The sequence below is a fragment of the Malus domestica genome, chromosome 05 (genome assembly GCF_042453785.1).
Source record: "Malus domestica chromosome 05, GDT2T_hap1".
In the NCBI taxonomy this organism is placed as follows: Eukaryota; Viridiplantae; Streptophyta; class Magnoliopsida; order Rosales; family Rosaceae; genus Malus; species Malus domestica.
The window spans coordinates 13314104-13322700 of NC_091665.1; the positions used below are offsets into that span (position 1 = coordinate 13314104).

The window sequence follows — 8597 nt, forward strand, 5'->3', positions numbered from 1 at the left end:
TGAATTATGACACCATCATTTTTAAGCTCTCCTAAGTTCATAGATGCATAAATTGAGTATGGCATGACATTAATTGAAGCTCCTAAGTCTAACATAGCATGTTCAAACTTAGTATTGCCAATAACACAAGGAATTGTAAAACTACCCGGATCTTTGCATTTAGGGGGTAATTTCCTTTGCAAAATAGCAGAAACATTATCATTTACCTAGACAACCTCTTTGTTTGAATTCTCCTCCTTGTTGTACAAAGCTCTTTCAAAAACTTAGCATACCTTGGAACTTGATTTATTACATCAAGGAGAGGTATATTGACTTGCACTTTCCTAAACGTCTCCAGAATGTCTTTCTCGTTCTTTTCCTTCTTTGTTTGCCTAAACTTGCTAGGAAAGGACGCATTTAGTGGAATAGAACTAGAAAAATTCGAATTAGGACTTACCCTGGTCGAATTAGATGGTTTGGAATTGGAAGATGGCTACGGCAAGGGTTGCTCCACCCTTGCCGTGGGTTTGGCTTGTTCCTCCTCCTCAATCAGCAACTTTTCATCCTCTTTTTGACTTGATTTGGATGGTTGTGGGTCAGTTAGAACTTGTTTGCCACTCTTCAACATGATCGCTTTGGCAGTTTCAAATCCTCCATTCGGATTCACAATGGTTGAAATAGGCAGTTTGCCTTGTTCTTGAAACTATCCCATGAACTCCGCCATCTGCCCCATTTGTTTCTTTAAATCGTTCACCTCTTTAGCTTGATTTAGCATTGCTTTGTTTTGAATTTCTTGTCCCTGAGATAAAGAGGTGAGTAATTTAATAACCGTATCATTATCAAAAGACATACCTGAATTTGTTGGGGAAAATTGTGTTTGGGATTGATTTGGTGCGAATGACCTTTGATAAAAGCCCGGAGTTTGCTGCCTAAATCCACTTTGTTGTTGAGGTTGTTGAGGCTCTCTCCACTTGAAGTTTGGGTGATCTTTCCAGCCCGGATTGTAAGTGTTGGAGTATGGATCGTTGCGTGGCTGATTTTGGCTCCCAAAACCCACAGCATTGGCAGATTCCCACCCTCCATTCTCAATCAATTGAGGGCATGTCCTTGCATAGAACACACGCAACAAACACTTGGTTCCGTTATCTTCATCCCTTCGGCCATCTGAGATATAATAGAAGTGAGGTTAGTTAATTGTGATTGAATGTCGGACATAGAACTTACCTCATTGACTTGCTGCCGTGGGGGGGTCTCTTTGTCCAAGTCATTCGTATTGTTGTGCATTTAACGCTTGGTTGGCAATTAGGGTCTTTGCAGCCATTGGTGTTTTTTCAACCAATGCACCTCCTGCTGAAGCATCTAGCATTTGTCGCTCAATTGGAAGAAGTCCTTCGTAAAAGTATTGAAGTAGAAGTTCTTCTTTCATTTGATGTTAAGGACATGAGGCGACAAGAGCCTTAAAACGCTCATAGTATGCTAGAAATGACTCTCCTTGGCTTTCTTGAATGCCACTAATCTTCTTTCTCAAGAGAATGACTCTCGAAGTGGGGAAAAACTTCTCTAAAAATGCCCTTTTCATGCTTTCCCAAAAAGTGACCGTTCCGGATGCTAATTCATAAAGCCAATCTTTAGCCTTTTCCAGAAGAGAAAATGGAAAGGCCTTCATCATCAAAATGTTCCCATCGACATTGATGGGTGTCATGCTCGAACAAACCACTTCGAACTCCTTAATATGCTTGTTTGGATCTTCCATGGACAGCCCATGGTATTTGGGAATGTGATGCAACAAGCTTGACTTCAATTCAAACTCATTGGTCTTGCCTTGAGCAGCCATGGGGTATTGAATGTAAAGGGGTGCGGCATTGGCCAACCCCAAGGCCGAGAGTTCTTTGATTGTACGATTGTCCGCAGCCATGACTTTTTCTTCTTCTTCAAATTCAGATTCGGCCTCTAAACTTGAACTAGGTTTACTAGGTTCTGGATGCCTCTTATTTCTTCTCAAATCTCGTTCAAAATCGTCATTAAAGTCCAAGATATGTTCACAAACCGGTTGAGAACTCCAAGTCATAAACTAGTACCTAAACAAAGAAAACAAAACAAAATCAGAAAACAAAGTAACAAGGAACACATAACACACGGCAAAAACAAGGGTTTAGCAATTTTGCTAATCCCCGGCAACGGCGCCAAAATTTGATGTGAAAATTAACTCAACACACAAATTAAACCCTATTATTGACAATTGTAATAAAGATGTAAGTAGGGATCGTTCTAGACTAAGGATTAACTAGGGCTGCTAATCAATGCAAATAAGACTAAAAAACACTAAACTAGACTTTATAGATTCAAAACTGACTTAAAATACTCAAAACAGCAACAAACAATCACAAGGACTCAATTCTAGACCTAGCAAGTGATTTGGACGAAAATAAAACTTAACTTGACTCAAAATACTAAAAGAAAACAGGTTTTGACTCTAAAACAATACTTAGGAAAAAGGGATTTTGTTTTGACGAAATTAAAACTTAAAAACAGAAACTTGTAAAACAAACTTTAAAAACTCGAAATTGAATGAAATAAAATGGGTGAAAGGGTAGTTAGAGAATTTCTTCTCCACACATAAAATATATGCATACGAATCGATTTCCAGTTATTCTTTCGATAAACCATGAATGACAATGCTCCAAATTAATTAGATTGCACCAATTGATTCTCAGATTTCCCTAGATTCATTGAATTGAATGGATAACGCATCACAACCAAATTATTCTTATCAATTCCCTAACTATGGAATACGCATGATAGAGACACATATCAAAGATCATTAAGTTCAATGGAAACCATAAGCATTGACGAAGCATTTATAACTATGAAAAGCATGTTACTCTTGTCTAGGATTTCCTTAACACAATCGTGACTAGCGATTTTTACTACTCATGAATATAAGTTTATAACGATTAGGTGAAATTCCCTTATACTTTAGCATCAAATTCATGCATGCAAACTAAATATGCATCCTCAATTAACATACATAAACAAGTTTTGATAACGCAGATAAGCAAATCACACTCAAGACTTTAGAAACAATAACTGGATGTAATCAATTCATATAAAACATATAATCATGGCTTCGAATTCACCTCCAACTAAAAAGAGATTAGATCCTCATGTCTTTAAAAACATAAAACCAAATTAAAAGCAACATTGAAACAAATCTAAGGATAAAAAAAAACCAAGAATGTCCCAACAACTCCAATGGCAGATTTCGAACTCTCCCTTGGATTGCAAGCCACGGCACAAGCTTCTCCTTCTCCTTCCTCCACGCAAGTGCACCTATAAAACTCTCTGAAATCTCTCAATTATATCTGAATGTATGTGGGTGCGTGGGTGGTTTGATTTATGCGGCAGTGATGTGTATTTATAGACTGAAATACATGGCACAATCCCTAAGGATTTGGATTGCACAATCCTTGAGGAATAGAACTAGGGTTTGGCAGAAATCCAAAAGGAAAATGATTAAGGTTTCCAGCAGAATCTAAGGCTTCTAGAACATAAAGGGACGCCAGATTTGTAGGGCCTTCTAGAGGGAATAATGTGGCACAAATTTAGGGGTTCTAAAAGAGCAAGGGTGCGGCATAAATGTAGGGAAATGATAGGCCTTCTAGAAATCAAATTTTTAGGTCCCTTTGCAGCTAGATTTAAGGCACAAACTGATTTAGATAAGATAAGATAGGATAAAGCTAGATTAGGCAAGGATAAGATAAGATAAGGTTGGATAAGATAAGGTTGGATAAGGTTTTGGATAATATTTCCCCTTTTGAGCTGATTCCTTATCTTCTTTGTCTTGGATTTATTTTGTTCATCTTTTCAGCACATTCCTAGCCTCTTGAACTTCAAATTCGTCCATCCATCTTGCTCTATTCATAAGATATCCATTTGATGCCCAAAACTGCGTCAAAATGCTTCAAATTACACTTTCTTGTCAACTTTGTCATTTGAACCTACAAATACACGAAAATAACTTAAAACACTATAATAAACACAAACAAACTAAGAAAATGCAAGAAAACAAGCTAACTAAGTCGCATAAATATGCTTTTATCAGTTTACCACTATTAGACTTTGAATTTCTTAATTAAAGATTTGTTATTTGAGTGCATATGAACCAACTTTCTTCTTTTAATTATTAAATGCTCTATGTATGTTGCTCAAACGATATTAGATAAACAAATTTTTTCCTTCAAGAATCAAAGTCATCTATTTGGCGACGCAAGGAGACCTAAAGATGGATATAGTTGAGGGAAGAAGTTTCGAGAAGAAAGAGTTTGCTGGAATAGTTGAATTGGTCTCCAAGTTCGCTCCAAGGTTATCCGTATTTCTCACCTTCTCTTTTACCTGTGAAACTGTTTTGGTCAAATCAGCCAACTAGGCCTATGAGGTTGAATAAGGTTTTGTTTTATTAAGCTTTCGTCGTTGCAAATTTTATATTGAAACCCAAACCCAAATTTTATATATATATTTTTTTTTTGAAGAAGACTAAATATATATATATATATATATATATATATATATATATATATATATATATTATGTTTTAATAACATACTAGAGTACACGTATGTACTGTGCTCTAGCTTTTAGAACAAAACTTGTGCAACTCATGTGTCTATAAGAAACTAGTTTTTGAAGAACAAGGATCCTCTCCGGATCCTCTTTTTGAAGATCCAAAAGATCAATCAATCTTGTCCGTTCATCATATATCGTACGGTCAGTTTTCGTTATGTATTATTTATATTTAATTAAAAATTTAAAATAACATAATGTACGATAAACGAATATTATTAATTAAACTCCCGGAGCCGGAGAGAATCCTTATTCGTTTTTGAAAGCATAACGTATGTACACCGCCGGTACACACCTGTATTGTAGAATTTTATTAGATTTTAACTTTTTGGTGCAAGGAGAAGGAAAAAGTTGTAGTTTATTTTTTGACGAAAGAAATTAATTTCCGCTTAATGTTTAGGAAAGGACTAGAATTTGTACCCGCACGTTGCTGCGGGATTGAAAACTATATGAAAGATTATGCAATTTCAATCTTCATAAATAATGTTTGAGTCAAAAACTGAGTTACCAATGCCAATGCAAATTATACACAACCTCACCATGAATGAAACAAATTTAAATATCAAATGAGAAACCAATTTCGTCTATTAAAAATATTACAAAGTTCTTTGGATCCGAAAAAAACACAAAATTGCTTCCTGTCCAAAAACATTAATGGGAAATGTTGTTTACTGCAACACTAAAAGTTGTCCTCTGCTATGTTGGTCTTGAAGCATCCCAGGCAAGGGAAAAAATATTGAAATAAATTTATACAGTAGAATTATATCATGAACAAAATAAGGATTAAGTGTGTTTACCTAGTGTTTTTGTGTGTAGAAAGAAGGCTGATTTTGCACGAAATGGAGATTGACCTTCTCTGGCAATTCTATAGGACGCAATCAAACTTTTGTGCGTTTCCAACTTGCCATGCAACCAAGTTTCTACAAAAACAGATCGAATTCAAGAAAGTAAAATAGACCAAGGCATAAGAGATTATAAGAAAAAGTATAGAAAATATAAACCACATAGACCACTTATTATACTACTTTGTATTCCGAATACACCTAAAAATATATCGATTTCTAGTGAATGGTTCGTTTCCAATTAATTCCACTCTAGTTTCTTTCTAACCCTTCAACTTATCCTTGACTTTTTTTTTTTTTTTTGTAACGGCGTCATAATTAAGTTAGCTTCCATCAAATCCTTCAACCAATCCCACCCATACCTCTCTAACCCTTCATAATCCCAATTTTACTCTCTTAAACCCTTTAACCTAACCCTGACTTTGTTTTTACAGCTTAGTTTCATTAAAAGCTTATTTTCTCTACAAAATCATAATAGTTTGTGTCTTAAATCACATTTTAAACTCTTGATAACATTAATTTCCATCTCAAATCAGAATGAACCTCCAACGTTAGAAATATGAGTAAAAAAAATGTTTAGTAAAAGAATTTGCCAAACTAATTAAGAACTGTTAATCAAACTGTAAAAGCAACATAGTTTTTCCCAACTTCAAATAGAGAACCAACAGCGAGAATCCAAATTGGAAATGGAATAGACCAAACAGACCATGAAGATTACACAATCAGAAGATGATATATTTGACGAAGAAGAGTTCATTACATAGTGTGATGGCAACTGATGAGCAGCAGAAACTGAGAAGAGCGAAGAACTTGGCCTCAGATTTTCTCCAGAATAATTGAAAAAATAAATAAACTTAACATGTGGGAATGATGCTGTTATTTTCTCCAGACAATAAACATCATCTCTTAAAATATTAAAAATACTGTATGTGCATTTCAATCATATTTCTATTCACATCATAAACGTAAACCTCAAAACACAACTCATGAAACAACTTTTCTTACTAAACCCTAGAACACATTTAAAAAATTTTAAAATAGTTCTCATTTTTTGTTTTCTTTGCTATATTCATTCATGCGTTTCTTAAATTTAAATTCAGTTTATAAATTTTCACATCAATCTTTAGAAAGTAATTTTTTTATGTAATCATTTAAAATATGCTGTATAAAACATACTTATTGCTTCCACTTAAGAAAACTAATAACACAAAATGAATTAAACTGGGAGGTTAAAGTAAGTTCTCTTACCAAATAACTGAAGCCAAATTAACACAGAAGCATATCAACGTTGCATCGTCACAGGTACACCATTAGCAACGTTTCTTTACTGATTCAAACATAAACATGAATTAATTAAAAGCGTTAAAAATGAAATAACACTTCAATCAAACGCATAAACAAAAGAAAATGATTTTAAATAGTTCTCATTTTTTGTTTTCTTTGCTAAATTCATTCATGCGTTTCTTAAATTTAAATTCAGTTTATAAATTTTCACACCAATCTTTAGAAAGTAATTTTTTATGTAATTATTTAAAATATGCCGTATAAAACATACTTATTGCTTCCACTTAAGAAAACTGATAACACAAAATGAATTAAAGTGGCGGGTTAAAGTAAGTTTTCTTACCAAATAACTGAAGCCAAATTGACACAGAAGCATATCAACGTTGCATCATCACAGGTACATCATTAGCAACGCTTTTTTTCTGATTCAAACATAAACATGAATCAATTAAAAATGTTAAAAAATGAAATAACACTTCAATCAAATGCATAAACAAAAGCAAACGTTAAGCATTGGAAAATGACATTGAGAAAAAAGCTATGTTAAATATTGTAGGTATTACATTTACAATTAATCTCTATTTTTAAATAAATGAAAATATATTAAATTCATAATAATATGCATAAACATTTTATTTCCTCAATCTCTCTGTTGGTAAACCTCTTTTTCCACCACAGTAAATAGTAAAGCTCTGCAATCAGAGCTAAGAAAAGGCATTGAAACACCACACTTAACCCAAGTCCCACACTGCTCAAAGATTTCATCTTTGTCATCAAATCTCATCACAAAGCTACTGATATCACATCAATACTACCCAAAAAAATAAAAATAAAAAGCAAGCTCAAATTAACCACAGTTAATTATGGGAATTACCCAATTCACCAGAAACCATGAAACTAAAGGGAAAGGTTAGGTTTCTGAGAATTTCTGAAAAAGTTCCAAACTTTTCCATGAACACAGGAGAAACCAAAAAATCTAGAACAATCAAAACAAAAACCGTCGAGAAAAACCCACACAAAAATGAAGAAAGTCAGAGAACCCAGAGCAAGATTAGAATTTGGAAGAAACCCCATTTGAGAAAAACCCTCAAAGATGAAGAAAAGTAGCATCAAGATTAAAAGCAGAGCAATCAGAACAAAACCCATATGAGAAATAGCCACAAAGATGAAGAAAAAAAGAATCTTGGGGTTTGGGATATACCTGAATGAAGCAGTCACGGAAGAAGAGGCGCAGCAGCTGAGCAGAGATATTCTTCTGGTGGGAATAAAGCTGCACCATCGTCGACCTCACAATGGTCTCAATTGCTGGGCAAGTCTCGCGGTAGAAATCGTATTCAAGATCCGATTGACCTCCATCATTCATCTCCTCCATGACAAAATCTTGGCCGCCATCGGAAAAAGCCAGAGAAACCAGATTGAACAGTGGTTCTTGGGCGGAGGAGGAGGTGGAGAGAAGCAGGGAAACACGAAGGATTTACGCAGGGAGAAAAGCACAAAAACAGAGAGGAAGAGAAAAGGAAAAGCGACGGAAGAAAATGGAAGAGCCCTTCGAGGACCTTCCCCACCAAAAAAGGGAGGGTGGAGAAGTGTTGGAATCAGATTAACATGTCGACATCGCTTAGAAGCAGGAAGAAAATATCGGTAATATCGAAAATATCGGTAGTCTGAAAACACGGAAATATCGGGATAATATCGATATCGATAAAAATTACATGGAAATCACGGAAATTGTAAGAAAAACTTGGAAATTTTTATTGAAACTTTGCAGGATGTTTATTTAGTCAATTATCTATTAGTTTATCACAAAAAATTGGAAGGAGATGCATTGTATGATGGATTTAACATTATCAAATTGATTATATAGCGAGCTGA

At 34.6% G+C, this 8597-nt stretch overlaps 1 long non-coding RNA gene across 4 annotated transcripts; it reads right to left on the minus strand.

Moving 5' to 3' along the window:
* Nucleotides 1-3052: 3052 nt before the first annotated feature.
* LOC139196396 (uncharacterized) lies at nucleotides 3053-8328 on the minus strand. 4 transcript variants are annotated; one of them, XR_011581247.1, is made up of 6 exons: nucleotides 7927-8316; nucleotides 7069-7147; nucleotides 6690-6768; nucleotides 6202-6233; nucleotides 5397-5519; nucleotides 3053-3977 (listed from the first exon to the last, which is right to left on the minus strand). It is a non-coding gene; the product is annotated as an uncharacterized lncRNA (long non-coding RNA). The 4 variants fall into 4 exon arrangements; XR_011581245.1 differs by lacking the exon at nucleotides 3053-3977 and adding an exon at nucleotides 5141-5305 and having other exon boundaries at nucleotides 7927-8318; XR_011581248.1 differs by lacking the exon at nucleotides 6202-6233 and having other exon boundaries at nucleotides 7927-8328.
* Between the last annotated feature and the right edge of the window lie 269 nt (nucleotides 8329-8597).